This window comes from Thunnus maccoyii, chromosome 3, assembly GCF_910596095.1.
Source record: "Thunnus maccoyii chromosome 3, fThuMac1.1, whole genome shotgun sequence".
Classification (NCBI taxonomy): Eukaryota; Metazoa; Chordata; class Actinopteri; order Scombriformes; family Scombridae; genus Thunnus; species Thunnus maccoyii.
In genome coordinates, this window is record NC_056535.1 from 12,617,678 (window position 1) to 12,632,524 (window position 14,847).

General features: G+C 38.7%; 1 long non-coding RNA gene across 1 annotated transcript; it reads left to right on the forward strand.

Moving 5' to 3' along the window:
* The first annotated feature begins 47 nt into the window (after positions 1–47).
* LOC121894363 lies at positions 48–14,646 on the forward strand. Its single transcript, XR_006095523.1, has 3 exons — positions 48–218; positions 2,012–2,153; positions 13,525–14,646. It is a non-coding gene; the product is annotated as an uncharacterized LOC121894363 (long non-coding RNA).
* The last annotated feature ends 201 nt before the right edge of the window (positions 14,647–14,847 follow it).

The following is a 14,847-nucleotide window of genomic DNA, read 5'->3' on the forward strand; positions in this document are numbered from 1 at the left end:
CGGGAGTCAATTAGGCGGAGGGATCTCACAGAGACGTTATGGCCCGTTTTGAATCCTGTTAACTCAATCCAGGCAGTGACATTAAAAATATAGCTTTCAAGAAATCTTGTACAATCTTGAAAACTTGTACAAATATAATATAGAAGGAGGGAAACACCTCTGTCACTGTTGTTTGTTTTCACACGGTTAGACTAGGTTATAAGCTAATACAGCAGCAGGTATGAGAATTGCTTACAAGTTTTAGTTGAGAGGTGAAAGGAATAGTTTGACCTTTTGGGAAAATATTCGCTTTTTTGTCGGAAGTGAGATATATTTTGTTTGTTTAAAGGTGCAGTGTGTAGAATTTAGGCATCTAGTGGAATGGACTTGGCAAAAATGGAATGTAATGTTCACAAATATGTTTCAATTAGTGTATAATCACCTGGAAATAAGAATCGTGTTTTCATTATCTTAGAATGAGCCCTTTATATCTATATGGCCAGTGCAATATTTTTATTCCTATGATGGCTAAGTCATGACCGACCCTACTCTGCCTCTGATTGGCTTACCCTGATATTCTTATCCTAATGCTAACCAGTCTCAATCCTCATGCCTAAACCTAACCAACCTAACCAACGAAGGCAACGAATACTAGCCAGTCAGAGGCAGAGTAGGGCAGGTGATGACTTCACCATCCTAGGGGAAAAATGGCACAGGAGGCGGGCCCTCTTCCATGGAGGCTGCCATGTTGCACCGCCATGTTTCTACAGTAGCCCAGAATAGACAAACCAAACACTGGCTCTACAGATGGCCTTTTACATTTTTCACTAGTTTCACAGCCACCATAGGTTCTCTTACACATAAGATACCACTAAATCCTACACACTGCACCTTTAAGCTGTACAAAAAAGGTTATTGTTGTGAAGGCTCACACATTTGTTGTTCACTTTGATACAGCAAATCATGACTAAAGCAGGTGAGGTTCATCCAAGGCCTGTTAGTCACCCTGCACAGTCAACAAAATCCAAACCTTTTTGTATCAAGAGTCCTAAAGAGTGATAAAGAGGTGATTAGATATGAGTCTGTGTTGAGCTGTCCAGGACTGACAATGCAAACATAGTCTGGAAAAAGTGAAAAGACAAGTGGCCTTTAGCCAGTGTTCTTTTTTTTCCTCAGTTTGACAGCCAAAAGATTCACGTTTAAGGTGAAGGACAATGGTCTCACATTGAGACATGGAGACAAGGAGGAGACTATTCTCTTTGTCTCTGGTATTTTGTTAAAGTATGTTTACTTTTGCACATTACGAGTGCAGTAGACCATTCACACTGACCAAAACGATCATTCTGCTGTTCTCATTTGGTGACAAATAAAGTAAAATGCATGATGAGAAAATTATGATGAAAAAAGGCCTCTGTATATTTCTGGGTTTTATAATGAGAGATATATCACATTTAGTATGGCGCCTGCATACGCATTTGTTTTTGCTCAAGTGTGTAATTAATTATTATCAAAGGCAAGGGAACCATTTATCCTGCTGACTTTGATCCATCTGTGCAAGAGCCTGACATGTGGAGCTCACAGCATGCATTTCTGAGGGGAAAAAAAATCAACATTTTTTAAATTACAGTTTTAACACACTGAAACTGTTATTTTGATCACCCAGGTTCATATATTTGTATTACAGTCATTGGGGGCCATAAAATCAATTTGTTTGCTCCAACTTTAATGAGGTATTTAATTCCAAGGCACCTGCTGTCTTATGTTAGTGTCGCTAATACCGGAAAATTATTTGTTTGGGGTTTAGACATTTGGGACATACACTGCTGCAAGCTTGTTCCCTCAACGTATGAACATGTAAAGATAGCCCCATTTGAGGATCTCAAAAATCAATTCACATTGACAAAAGAAAACCAATTAACCTTAGAGGTCTTTGAGAAACCCCACAATTTTCACTGTGTGCTTGGTCCAAAAGAGGCTCATACAGCTGTTTATTTTCCCTCTTGGCTGGTGCTGCTGTCTGCTCTCTTCTTAGGGGTGTCAACCAGGAGAACTGAGGGTGAAACTGAAGTTGATATATGCAGACGTGAACCCCTAAGACGGACACAACACCTGCCTGGTAGCTCTGAGCTCAGCACCTCCCTGGCACTAACTGCCTCAGACAGCCCCAGACAGAGGTATGTATACATGTATGTATATATGTGTGTGGTGTGCGTGTGTGTGCACGCGTGCGTGTGTGTATTGGAGATTATAGTTATACAGCACAGGGCCCGTTAAATGTAAAATGAAGGGAGCGATCTGGGAGTGTGACTCAACCAGGGAGTGGATTTCAAAGCCGACAGCTTCCACAGAAGCTTCATGACATCCATTATTTATTGAGTTCTCTTTGACACATTCAGCCGCTTCTTTTACCTGCTGCTTTAATACAGCAGAACTGAGGAGTGCATTTCTCTTTCTGAGCAAATTGATACAATCAACAGAGAATGTAACGGACAATAGTTGTTCTCAAAATAATAATAAGTTAAATATTGCTGTGTTTTATTATATATTCATGTTTTTTATATGTATTGGCAAATCAAAAACACTTGGGTTTGTGGATTGTCTCCACATACAGTGGCTATTCCCATTGACATGGGGGATTTCTCTGGAGGCCATAGGCAGAGAGTCTCATGGGCCCCCACTGATTGATTTCCATTGTCATTATATTCCCCAGAAACACATAAATAAAAGAATAAGAAGAGCAAATATAACAATCATTTTCACATGAAGTCCTGAAAGTCCTGAATTTAATCATTATTTTTTAAGTCATTATTTTTTTATATTCTCCTTGGACATCCCTGGGCTGTCATCATACAAATGAAGTAATAACACATAAAAGGCTGGTTAGTTTCCAAAACTCATCTTCATTTACCTGGCCTGAATTATCAGCTGACATCACACACTGTCATATCTACAAATTTGAAAATTTGGGGATTTTTTATGTTTTTTAGTAAAATTGAAAGATTTAGTGTTCCTTTGTGAGTTAAGAAAATTCTCTTTCATCTTAAGCAAACTAAACCATTAACAGCAAAACCCAATGGATTATCTAAAAAAAATATATTGTCACAAAGCAGCTGTGTACTTAGATTTAGGGGCAGTTTAAGACAGTTCGCCATTAGACACTTGCTTACTTTGCTACACTATCTGCCCTGTTTTCATTCATTTTGCTCCTCTTTTTTGTTATTTTTTACTACTTGAATAATAACACCTCCTCTAGTCCTTCTTTTTGCATGTTAGAATCAGGGTGCACAACTAAAAATGCCCTTGGTGTTCCCCTCTAATTCTAATTTTCACCTCTGCCCATTAACCCTTAGTTTCCTGAACTCTGCTATTTGGTATTCTGAAAAGGTTAGAGAAATGGCATTGCGTGTGGCAAATGGCCTCTCAGCTACTTTTTTCTAGTGCTCTGTTTACCACATCAAATAACAATATATTTTTTGGCTCTTGAGTGCACAGAGATCTCAGGCTGTACAGCACTTCATGAATATTAAACCGAGCTTCAAGCTTTGGAAGCCATATAACCACAACTTTAATGCACAAGGTGAGGGCTTAAAATGCAGACGCAGCTGCTTGCATGCTCAATCATTTCTATGTTTTCAGGCTGTTTTGGATCCTTTACACGATCCATAGGGATTTAACTCCAAAGGCATTTAAGTCCTAAGGCGTTACCACTTCTCTCACTCTTTGCAATGGCCAAGCTTTTTAGCATGTAGATAGCGCAGGTATCGCCTCCAAAAGCGAAGCTATTTTGTGAGTCAAATGTTGGAAAATGTTGCCAAAGCCTGGTGACGTGCAGGGCTTACACTTTAGTGTCCCTCTTGGGGGTCAAGTGGAAGAGAAAGCTGACGTGAGAAGAGCGAGACTGTACTTCAACTTCTTCATAACACCAAGCACAGAACTCTCATGAGCTTTAATAATCGCTGTGCATTGAAAGTACATCACAGAGGAAGAAAGGTACACTTTCATTTTGATGACAATTAAATAATGCTTTCTTTTTCTAATTCCTCACCTGATGCAATACTTTATATACAACTATATAGACATTAAAACTGCAGATGTTCAACAGCAAAAAACATTTATACAGTGATTTTAAAAATGAAATTCAACTTGTCAAATGTGTTTGGTTGAAAAATTATCCCTCATTTACATCTGCCAAACCACCAGACTGGAAACTGTCAAACTCATCTTTTGTGTCAAACTGATGCGATGTCATTTACCCACATGAGTCCCTTTATGAACATTACACCATGATACTAGTTCTCAACAGGAGGAAAGTGTTTTCACACTCCACAGCATTCATCACTTTCCAGTCAGGCATATCGTTGGCCAGCCTCTCTCCTCTGTCTCTACCTGTCATCTCACTGACCATTCGGGAAAAATTATATGATGGCAAAAACCTTGCCACCATTTCCTGGTTCACTGGATACGGCTTTGCACTCCAGTAAATCTTTGCTGTTCATTTCTGGTACAATTTTAACTGGCTGCTGCTGAGAAGCGAAGATGTCAACTAGCATCCCGGCAGCAGCAGGTGCGGCACATTAACCATCTTTCCGTTTACCGCCTTCCTCCTGAGGCTAATGTGGCTTGACAGAAACATGCCATGAATAAAGATAGATCAGGTTGTGGTGGTGATGAGTGTAGTGCGCGTCATAGATAAAATGATGCTGAATATTCAGGGAAATTCAAATTTATAAACCAGAGTTTTAGTCAGATAATTCAGTTACACAGTGGGGGATGAATAAATGAGTCATTATATATGCAATTACCAGCTTATAAAAACACTTTCGTGCAATTTACATATGAACATTGAAAATAATGTTAAGTTTCCCTCTTGATTATTGCTCTCAAAGCAAATGGCTCAGCAGTCAATAGCTTTGTGATCACTTACTATAAATGCCACCTCTGTAGACTCACAGTGCCTGCTAGTCTACAGGGAGCTGGACAAGCAAGATCTTTTCTGGCTATTTAACAGTGCAGTGTTAATACACCCTTATTAGAGCAAGCTTTTTGCACAGGAGGTGATGCAATCTTCTGTGCTCTCACTCTCAGCAGCCCTTGGCATTTCAACACAGTGGGCGCAGATTGCACTCAACTGCTTTTTAATCTTCTACCAATTTTCATCAGTACTGCAGGCTCGGGTTCTCTCGAGTCCACTTCAGCTTCCCACTGGCCAGCTAAGTGACCAACTCCAAGATCAGCTAAACAGTAGCAACACTGACTAGACATGTAGCCCCATATGTGGAGCATGCTAAGCCTTTGGCATTACCATAAACATTTATTGTCTCATGGTATTAACTCTGAACAAACCTGAGAATGCTTGCAGCCAGTGTAACTAAAAAGAGCAGACTCATCACTGCTGCAAAACTGCAAATAGTCATACATTGATCACACTTAAACAACATGAGATTTCAAAATGCATGCATACATGCATGCCCCTTTGTTGCGACAAAATAATCTTGTGTTGTGGCCTCCACTATTCCTTTCCCAAAAGTATGCTAACATTCACACAACATTCACTTTTGAAGTCATAGTTTGTGAAAAGAAAATAGTCAGGAAGATGATCTTTATGTTAAAGGAATAGTTTGACATGTTGGGAAATGCACTTATTATTAGTGGCCTGTTAACTTAGCTTAGCTTAATGAATGAAAAAACATATGTTTTTTGTACAAATTAAACAAACAAGATAGTTATGGAGGTGCTTGTGGATTTTGTTACCTTTGGACGGGACTAGGGTAACTGTTTCTAGCTGTTTCTGGTCTATATGCCAAGCCCAGCTAAATGGCTACTGGCTGTAGCTTCATAGTTACCATACAGAAATACACAGATGGATGGATGGATGGATGGATGGATGGATGGATGGATGGATGAACGGGTGAATTTAAATTGCCCAATGAGAGCTCAGTACCTCAATAGGCTACAGCTGCATGTGACCGTGCCATGACAGAATAGTACAAGAATTTACTGTAGCAAATTCTTTATAGATATGTCTTTGGAGAAAACCTAATAAAGCATTTGTCTTGGAGAAAAACTTTTCTTATGAAAGATTATTTGTTTTGGCGACAGTGGGCTGCTAGTTATAGAATCATCTGTCTTTGAACATATTTAATGAAGTATGTCCCCATTTGAGACAATTCTGGGAGCTCTATTGCCACTTTTACCTATTATGTATCTTCAAATATTAAGAAGGGTGAAACAATAGATTTCTAAAACGAAGCTAGTACTTGAGAATTTCTCCGGGGTATGATGATTCCTTTCCCACTCAGCTAGCAACTATAAAGCAAACTATTCTACACACTGAAATGTGAGAAACTTTTTGGCCTGCCTGACTATCTCCATGCATTTGCTGTATGGAGTTCATTACAAACTAATCCATATCTCACAGTCCTATGGTTTAAATCATGTCAATGTTTGCTCCATCCACATTCAATCTCTCTTCTTATGTTTATCCCCAACAGGACTCACTATCAGAGAACTGGGGGAAATCAGTCCAGGCACTGCAGTGGCAATGTGTTTTGTTGCCATCACATATTATTAAGATGATTTCAGGTCTTTAATCTCCAACTTTAACACATCTACCTGATCCAGAAAAACACACACACACAGGTATAATTCTGTAATAGGGATCACATGAACAAATATAGAGCTCCATCCGCACATGGCTTGCTAAAAAATGCATTAGTTAATTTGTAAGATGATGGGATTTCCAGATTGTGTAGTATCCTTCAGAATGTTTGTTCTCTCATGAGACTCGTCCCGTGTTCATCAGCATTCCCAAAGAGAGAGCCCATGATTCAGGGCGCATTGTGCAAAGTCAATCAATTTTGCATTCGCTTGTGTGTGCAGCTACTTAATTCCATCACTATACCCTGTTGTCATGACAACACCATTATACATTGCAGTTGCTTTCAAAAGGAAAAGAGAGGTTCAACATTAAGCATTCACAGATGCTGAAATGCATTGGGTTCAGAGATTGACAGCATGTGTGGGTTATATCAGTGTTCAATAGCTTATGTTGTCTGTCATATCTCACATCTACATGACAACATTCTCTTGAGTCTTCAGCAGCAGCATTGATGTAATACATATGTAATTAATCTGCATAAACTAAAAAAATACACTTCAGATAAAAAAAAAAACATCTGAAAATCACAATCAGAGCCTCAGAAAGAGAAGAAGACTCTTTGATAATCAAGTGTACACACACACACACACACACACACACACACACACACACACACACACACACACACAGACACACACACACACACACACACACACACACACACACACACACATATATGCACACATGCAGGGGACAAGCTTCAGCTCCACCAGACTGGCTCAGTGTCAGTCTTCTAACAGATGGGTTTTTATTACAGTTTCATGTGCAGCAGTGCCAAGCTCACCCAATAAACTGGCATGTGCTCCAAACCGCCCCTCTGGCAAATTCATGTGTCTTATGAACAACAAGCGCTCTGGTGTAGTTTGCCAAGCTGTAAAAATCAGCTCAGCAGCAGGGCAGAGAAGCTATCGGTATGGTTCCAACTTTATAGTGATGATAAAACGCAGAACAGGCACAGGGGTTGTTGACAGCCAAGCTGTTTTGTTCCAAGTCTGAAAGTCGATGGTTTTGTGTTTTCGCCCAGAAACTTTAGAGCCTGAAGTGTTTAGCTGACAAAGTCTACCCATTTTGGCCATTTCATGACTAGAAAGAGGTTTGTAGTAAAGGTTTTTTCTTGACTGGAGGACCTGGAATTTTACAATACTCATGGTAAAGCAGCATTATTGCTAATATTTTGTAAGAATACAGTTAGTTGGTTAGTTAGTTAGTTAGTTAGTTAGTTAGTTAGTTAGTTAGTTAGTTAGTTAGAGGCTAAACAAGGAAAGGAAACATTAGTTTGTGGAGCTTGTACTGTTCTCCCACTCAGTATCTCATCTGTTCCCTTTATCTTCACCTTCTTTGAACTATCGTACAAAGAAGACAAACATTCAACTATTCGCTAAGCTCCGTCCCCTTTAGTTTCTGTGGGTATGCCTGTTATGCTTTTCCTTTTAGCAATGGATATACTGTATGCATGTACTGTATTGACAGTGTAAGGGTATTCTAAACTGTATGAATGTGCTGACTATTATAAGAATTCTTTCCATAGCCTCACCCCTATATGACCCACTCTGAATATATGCCTCTTGTCATGAACATAAGAAACATAAGGATGGGGTACATTTAGAATACTGACACATGTCTGTATACGGATGTAGGGAGGAGTTTAACAAACCTATAAAAATGAACTGCGTACTTCAGAATATTTGAAAAGACTGTATTCAACATGCTGTTCTGCTTCCCAGCCATAATTAATTCTTGGGTTGAACTCATGTGAGTTTAATGTTTTTTGTCTTAATAATCATCACAATTGAAGAAAACCCTACAGAACTTTGGTGGCAGTGGTGGGATACAGAATATCATTTATTTCAGCAGCAAAAACTAGGTATTTTAAGAGAGGTGATCTTTTATTTACCACCTATTATACTGTAGGTTAGGAAATTCCTCTTTTATGTTGCTGTGTAGAGGTGACCTGTATCTCTTAGATGCATTTGAATGCATGGATGATGGTTTATTGATGTAAGACATAAACAGTATGATATAAAGTACTCGAATTGGTTGATCTAGGTGATTTATGATAACAGAAGTCTACATGAAAAAGGTAATTCCATTGAAAAAGGACAGTCCAGGAAGCCTGTCTGAGGGTTTTGTAATACCATGGAAAAAATCACAGGCAAAGAATAGTCCATATGAGGAATATGTGATTCTATTGAAAGCAGAAACCGGATGTTTTCTGTCAAAAGAAATCAGAGACTTAGCTCTCTCAGCTTCATCTCAGGTCATTTTTGTAACCTGATACAGAGAGTCCTATTGGAGCCTTGTTGCAAGATGGAAAATCAAATTAAATGGTTTAAAGAAAATTTTCAAAAAACAAAAGAAAAGCCAAAAGGTAAAGTTGTTGTTGCTTTAGTAGTGTTGAACTATGAAAAAGTGTTGGAACAAAATGATGGGTTGTAACTGCAATGTAAAAGTCAGAAGGAAGAAATCGAAGGGTTTAAGAAGAAAGTGAAAAATTTAGAAACTAAACAATGAGATGAAGTAAATTCCATCCCACCCCCTTTTGCCCCCCATCTGTATCCTGAGTTGCTTAACACGGAACAGATACCCCCTATCCAAATACAAGTAACAGCTAGACCACAAACTTCTCTGGCCGATGGTGATGGAGGAGGAGCTGCGGCTGTTCTTCAACACCAAACACAAATCCAATACAAACCCATGAATGCAACTGATATGTAAAATTTGTTATCTTCTATGCCTACATTTGTGACGCACACAAAATATATGGTCACATTTTATGTAATTTTGTTTATGTTTTTTGGGGGGGGAATGTTATTTCTGTGAGAGGAATATTCTAATATGAGCCAATTATATATAAATAATGGTTACGCTGCTTCCTTGCTGAGCGAAGCTGCACTTAACAGAAGCACCTTTCTCCTGTTAATTACAGGTTTGTGAAGTTTTAAAACTTGTATAATGACATACACATGTTGCTTAACATTTAAATTAAATGTTAGAAATGTTAGTACATTTATATGGATTTGCGAACAAATAGAGTTAGAATAATACAGTTTTCCCTCGTGTCACATGTGACCCAACATAGCGCTGGCTGTAAACTTTTCATTGAGATCAAAGTAAGATCCAAGCATGTTCTAGTTTTTGGCTCCAGCACATTTCATTTTGGGTTAAATACTATTTATCTCCTACTTTGAAAAGTTAGACTGTGAAAGACTTCAGCTGCTTTTTTATCGAACTGACACAGTCATTAGTAACAATAAGTATGGAGCCCCTAAGGGGACATAGAGGAGAAAAAAGTAGATGGGTGAAAAAAAGATAAATACTTTGTTCTCCCAAGATGCTTTTGTGTTCCCCCAAGATACTCTACTAGATACTAGTGGAGTATCTAGTAGTATCTAGGTACTACTACTACTCTACTAATGTTAGGCAAATTCAAGCCACAGCCACTCGCACAGCTGCATGTAAGGGAGGCAGGAGCAAAATGAATAAACACAAATAGAAAGGGAGTTAAATGACCACCGATGGAGAGGATATTTGATTTAAAGGCATATGCAGTTATGTCATCTGAGAAGTTATAGGGCGATACTGCCCTGTATTAATTCATGCCCATGTTTATAACACTAGCTATTAAACGAGTCATTAGGCCTAATATCTTGTCCCTTTTCATATGGGTTATGTCCTCTCCTGGGACTTCTCTCGACCATAGAAAGTTTTGAAGACCCCTCCATGGCACGTCTTTCTAGAATAATATGTCATTTTAGGCCCAGAATAACGGCGCAACATTTGCAACATTAAAGCTAACAATACAGATACAAATGTTAGCATGATAATGTAAGCTAGTTAGCAAAAGTTGCTAATAAAATCAACAAAAACTTTGAGAAGGGTAACGTTAGCGATAAGAGTAAAGTTACCAAAGCTGTAAAGTTATTTTAGTGAACTAACGTTAATGTATTGAAGAACTTACCATTTATTACTTCTGTAACATTACGAATGATGATACTTTGATAGAGGCTCCACCTAACACCAGTTCGCTCTCTTTTCCTTCTCCCTTGGGTTTTGACCGGAAGTAATTTTTTCCACTCAAAATATTTCTCTGGGGAACGCAAAAGGAACTTGGGAGAACGCAGAAGTATATAGTAAATAAGGGAACATGTGGGAACTGTCTTCTTTTAGGTAATTGTGAACTAAATGGAAACACTAGCTCAGTTAATGGACTAAATGAGGATTCATTAATGCAGTAGTACACTGATTGAATTCAGGATTATTTTAATGGTAAATGGAGAAATGGAAAATGTGTTTTATTTGAAAGCAAAAGATATTGTAACTAGCCTATGCATATGCTTTATTTTTGATATTATAAATCTTTGTATTGATAAAATAACATTGGAATCCAGAAAACAAAATAGAGAAAGAGGTTTAAAAAAAGATATATTTTGGATACTGGCAAATAAATTGCTGCTGAGCGAAGCTGCACTGAATAGAAGCAACTGTTGCCTGTCTCATTCTTTCTCCTGTTTTGACAGGGAATCTTTTCTGTTTATGGGTCTGTGACTGTCTGAGACCTGTCATTGAAACATGATTCTCCAAATACGCTGTTTTGGCATAAGCTGGTTGAATGGGAAATAGTGTCTTAGTTACATGCATATGATATGTTTACTGTGTGTAAAGCAAAATGCCCCCTGACTATCTGGGCAAGTTTGGCAGATGTTTGGGGAAATGGTGCTTTGGCAGTCGTGCCTTTCCCTACTCTGGCAGCTATGAAAATTGAAAGTGATAATAAGGAAATGATCAGACTGTATAGAGAACACAGTGGAGCAGTAAATCCTACAGAGGATGACTGTGCCTTTCTGGACATGTTACAAAGAAGAGTTACTTCTCCACCGTTGAAGAAAGCATTAACAACATGCAAGGTGTTGATGACAACATATGCTCAGTGTCTACTCAGCTATACATTTTTTGTTCTAAAAACGTTGTGAGAATGTTACATGTAATGTTCTAATAATGTTTTCAGCAGGAAGTTTTCTTTTGGTTCCCAGAACGTTCCGGGATAACATTCTCTAAAAACATCCTAAAAATGTTTATTGATAACATGTTGTTAGTACATTATGTACGTTCCTTAAAACATTTTCAGCAGGAAGTTTCTTTTTGGTTCTCAGAATGTTTTAGGATAACGTTCTCTAAAAGTATTCTAAAAATGTTTGATGACAACCTTCTTAAAATGTTTATTGATAACATTGTTAGAACATTATACCTAATGTTCCTTGAAACGTTCTCAGCGGGATGGGTTTTTTTTGGCTCCTGGTAGGATAACGTTCTCTAAAAACACCTAGAAAATGTTTAGTGATAACATTGTTAGTACATTATGTACGTTCCTTAAAACATTTTCAGCAGGACGTTTTCTTTTGGTCCTGGAACGTTCTAGGATAACGTTCTCTAAAAACATCCTAAAAATGTTTGGTGACAACCTTCTTAAAATGTTTAGTGATAACATTGTTAGAACATTATGCCCAAACTGTTATAATTACTCAATTTAGGACCCAAAATACAGAACACAGACTCAGACAGAAGCAGTTTAGAAAAGGGTTTATTGCAAACAGTGTGGTTGAAATCACCAGAGTCCGATATAGGAGCAGGGCAGAGGGGGGCAAACCACATTACTGTGATATACAGCATACGGTACTCCCTTTATCTAAGGCTAAGGAAGCAGCTATCCCAAATGTCTTTAACCTCTACGTAGATGGGTCTGTCATTTCATAGATAGACACAAATATACTGGGTGGGCTGTCTGCACTGGAAAGGTTAGCTCATTAAGGGGGGCTCACTTCCCGGTGCATCAGCAGCCCTAACTGCAACTTGTGATGCTGCTGCAGGATACAAAGTAAACATTTACACTGACTCCTGCTATCGTTTTGGTATTTGTCATGATTACCTGAGTGTTTGGACCATAAGGGGGTTCCTCATGAGTGAAGGAACCCCAATTCAAAATGGGGGAGTGGTGCAGGACTTATACAGACCTATACAAAGACCAGAAGAGGATGCGGTGATAAAAATAAAGGCCTATACTGAGGAGCAGGATGAGCACTGTAGAGGCAATGAATATGCTCATGGTGGTGTTTGGCTAAAGACGCAGCTATGTTTGACAGAAAGGATGAATACAACATGGCTGCTATAGATACACAAACTGCTCCAAATATTTTAATCCTACTCTGGCCTTAAAAACATTGAAAAAGCTGCTACTAGGCACGAGAAAGGGTCCTGGATGGAAAATTAAGGTAAATTAGATTATGATAACATGTGGTGGAGCCCCGACAAACAAATATGTATTGCCTGTGTCCTTGATGGGAACAATGATTCGGCTATATCACAGCTTAGCTCATAATGGTTCTAGACGAGCTTTTGAAAAGATGAACTATATGTGGTGATTATAAGCTGGCCACATTAATGATCACGTTAAGCACTGGACGACATTTCTCAGCTGTAATTCGGCACCGGCTCTCAGACTACCAGCACATCAACAACCCCCGTCTTACTGTGCCCTTTGCTTAGATTCAGATTGATTTCTGTGGTCCATTTTACAGAGACAAAGCAAAAAACAATATATTTTGGATGTAATTGATCACTTTACCCATTGGATGGAAGCCTACCTTATTGCCAGGAATGATGCAAAAATGTTAGCAGAATTACTGCTAACTGAGTATTTCACACATTTTGGTGTGTGTTGTGCAGTTGATTCAGACCAAGGTCCTCATTTTGTTTCAAAGGTATTTAAAACATCATGTTAGGAATAAAAAATCGGTATCACTGTCATTGGCATCCACAGTCCAGTAGTTTAGTCGAGCAATCCAATCATTCTATAAAAAATAAACTAACGAAGCTTCTGTTCTCATCTGCAGGAAAGTCCTGGGTAACTGCTCTACTGGCAGTGCTGATGTCAATGAGAGCAGTGACTAATCGAACATCTGAGCTTTCTCCATTTGAAATGTTGACAGGACGACCTATGAGAACATCGGGTGACCTTTGTGTAATGGGAGGGTAGTGGCATATGATGGGTAAATTGTTAAAATATTGCAAAGCTTGTCTCTCTAGGTCCAACTGGGAAGGTGATTTCAAAGCTGAAGCTGCCAAGGTGCCATGCTAATGGTTGTAGCTTACTTTAGAGCAGATAAACATACTCTTTAATCCATTCCTTACATGTTTTTTTTATTTTGGACACCTGTCAAACTCTGCAGATTATCACTTTTACTACAGCCCAATCCACACTTGGAGCAACTGCTGTTTTGGAAGAGGTTTAGTAAACAGTCAATTCTTATATCATACTGTGCATGTTAACTGCTGGGCAGCAGCAGACATACTGTATACAGCAGTGAGGTGATTTCAGTTGGACAGCACCACATTTAGGATACTCTGGAAAAGCGTTTGAGCTTTTGTGGTAATGTTCAGTTTTTGTGCATATTTGAATCCAAGCTTACAGTCACTGCCTGTTGTCAGGCTGGCAGAAAGTGACCCCACATGGGGCAGTACGTCTGGACACCGTCCCTGACAGGAGCATGACAGTTGGCATTTCTGTGGTCCTGTAATTGCTCCTTCAGAGGTACTGTGGGAGTCGTCTCTGCTCTCCAGGATGAAAGCAGCACACTGCTGAGTGCATTTATGGAAAAGCTTACGCTTCATTCACACTGAGCAAGAAATCATACACATGCGGGATTATATATACGCCTTGGGGAGATATGAATTATTCATTGTGAGATGCAAGATTTGTTGGACACCCAGCTCATTTCAAGCATACATTCATCATAAAAGACCAAATGTGCAAACTTTGAACTTATATTTGGCAGAGCAAGAATCCTCCAACGACAAAGACAATCTTGTTCATTTTTTTATTGTTTTTCATTTTATTGTTTACCTCTACTGAGGGCAGCAGAAAAAATGCAGCTAAGAACTAATGAAGCTTTCTGTAATTAGAGGTTTGAGACTATTATTGGTACTTTGACATTCCAAAGATGTTATTTGTTATTACTTCTCCAACTTTAATGTGAATTAAAATGCCATGTTCTAAATCTTTACATTAAAGCTTAAAAAAGAAAATGTTGTGGTGCAATAAATGAGTGGAGAATGAAATAAAATTACCAAAGTTTTGTGGGCTGTGGAGGGCTAAAACAAAGAAAGCACTGAAATGATGAGAAGCTGGTTTTAGGCTGTAGTCTCAGTGTCAGAGT